Source organism: Petromyzon marinus, unplaced genomic scaffold (assembly GCF_048934315.1).
Source record: "Petromyzon marinus isolate PM22_M1 ecotype Great Lakes invasive population unplaced genomic scaffold, UKy_Petmar_22M1.pri1.0 PM_G_Scaffold_78, whole genome shotgun sequence".
NCBI lineage: Eukaryota > Metazoa > Chordata > Hyperoartia > Petromyzontiformes > Petromyzontidae > Petromyzon > Petromyzon marinus.
Window position 1 is genome coordinate 722,501 of NW_027423033.1, and position 2,500 is coordinate 725,000.

Genomic DNA, 2,500 nt, shown 5'->3' on the forward strand with positions numbered 1-2,500 from the left:
GTCTCTCTTGTGGCTCACGGGGCTGTTAGGGTGGCACAGAAATCCCTCGGAATGGGAAAACGGGTCATTTTCGTGTCGCCACATTGCATACGAACCGCATGAAACTTCCAGAGGCATTTGCAGCAAGAATGCATGTGCACTCAAAAAAGTGAATATTTCTCACGGATAGACCCCGTGATACGCTAGAAATTGGCGGGGATGTCTCTCTTGTGGCTCACGGGGCTGTTAGGGTGGCACAGAAATCCCTCGGAATGGGAAAACGGGTCATTTTCGTGTCGCCACATTGCATGCGAACCGCATGCAACTTCCAGAGGCATTTGCAGCAGAAATGCATGTGCAGTCAAAAAAAAATTGATATTTTTCACGGATAGACCCCGTGAAACGCTAGAAATTGGCGGGGATGTGTCTCTTGTGGCTCACGGGGCTGTTCGGGTCGCACAGAAATCCCTGGGAATGGGAAAACGGGTCATTTTCGTGTTGCCACATTGCGTACGAACCGCATGAAACTTCCAGAGGCATTTGCAGCAGGAATGCATGTGCACTCAAAAACTTCTATATGTTTCACGGATAGACCCCGTGAAATGCTAGAAATTGGCGGGGATGTGTCTCTTGTGGCTCACGGGGCTGTTAGGGTGGCACAGAACTCCCTCGGAATGGGAAAAGGGGTCATTTTCGTGTTGCCACATTGCATAGGAACGCCATGAAACTTCCAGAGGCATTTGCAGCAGAAAGGCACGTGCACTCAAAAATTTTAATATTTTTCACGCATAGACCCCGTCAAACGCTAGAAGTTGGCGGGGATGTCTCTCTTGTGGCTCACGGGGCTGTTAGGGTCGCACAGAAATGCCTCGGAATGGGAAAACGGGTCATTTTTGTGTGGCCACATTGCATAGGAACGGCATGAAACTTCCAGAGGCATTTGCAGCAGGAATGCATGTGCACTCAAAAACGTCTATATTTTTCACGGATAGACCCCGTGAAACGCTATAAATTGGCGGGGATGTCTCTCTTGTGGCTCACGGGCGCTGTTAGTTAGGGTCGCACAGAAATCCCTCGGAATGGGAAAAGGGGTCATTTTCGTGTTGCCACATTGCGTACGAACGGCATGAAACTTCCAGAGGCATCTGCAGCAGAAATGCATGTGCACTCAAAAACGTCTATATTTTTCACGGATAGACCCCGTGAAACGCTAGAAATTGGCGGGGATGTGTCTCTTGTGGCTCACGGGGCTGTTAGGGTCGCACAGAAATCCCTCGGAATGGGAAAACGGGTCATTTTCGTGTTGCCACAATTGGCATACGAACGGCATGAAACTTCCAGAGGCATTTGCAGCAGAAATGCATGTGCACTCAAAAACGTGAATATTTTTTCACGGATAGACCCCGTCAAACGCTCGAATTTGGCGGGGATGTTTCTCTTGTGGGTCACGGGGCTGTTCGGCTCGCACAGAACTCCCTTGGTCCACCTGATTCGTGCATACAGGCAGCAACTAAAACTCTGTAAACCTGCTGTGAGGACATCTAAACAGTGGACCAGTGAGGCTGTGGAAGATTTGCGGGCGTGCTTAGACTGTACTGACTGGGATATGTTCACGACTGCTACCAATAGTCTGGATGAACTCACAGAGGCTGTGTACATCAGCTTCTGTGAGGACTGCTGTATCCCAACACGTACCAGGGTGAACTTTAACAACAACAAGCCCTGGTTCTCAGCAAAGCTCAAAAGGTTGAGGTTGGAGAAGGAGGAAGCGTTTAGGAGTGGGGATAGAGACAGATTCAAGGAGTCGAAGAACAGGTTTAGCAAAGCGGTGAGAGAGGCTAAACGACTGTACTCAGAGACACTAAAACACCAGTTCTCTACTAACGACGCTGCTTCTGTCTGCCAAAGGGCTCAGGCACATCACCAACTACAAACCCAGAGCGCCCCACACCACTAACGACTCCCGCCTAGCCAACGACCTGAACGAGTTCTACCGTAGATTTGAAAGACAATTGGACTGTCCTGAACCACCCCTTCCCACCCAAGAGGCCCCATCCCCCACCCATACTACAGAAACGACTCTCTCCTTTCAGGAGGGAGAAGTTAATGGGCTTTTCAAGAGGCAGAATCCACGCAAAGCAGCCGGGCCGGACTCTGTCTCTCCAGCCACCCTCAGGCACTGCGCTGACCAGCTGTCTCCGGTGTTCACCAACATCTTTAACACCTCCCTGGAGACATGCCATGTACCAGCCTGTCTCAAGTCCTCCACCATCATCGCTGTGCCCAAAAAGCTAAGGCCAACAGGACTAAATGATTACAGACCGGTCGCCCTTACATCTGTGGTAATGAAGTCTTTTGAGCGCCTGCTCCTGGCACACCTCAAAGCCATCACAGACCCTCTCCTGGACCCCCTTCAGTTTGCCTACAGAGCCAACAGGTCTGTGGACGACGCAGTTAACATGGCCCTCCACTTCACCCTACAGCATGTGGACGCCCCAGCATCCTACGCCAGGATCCTGTT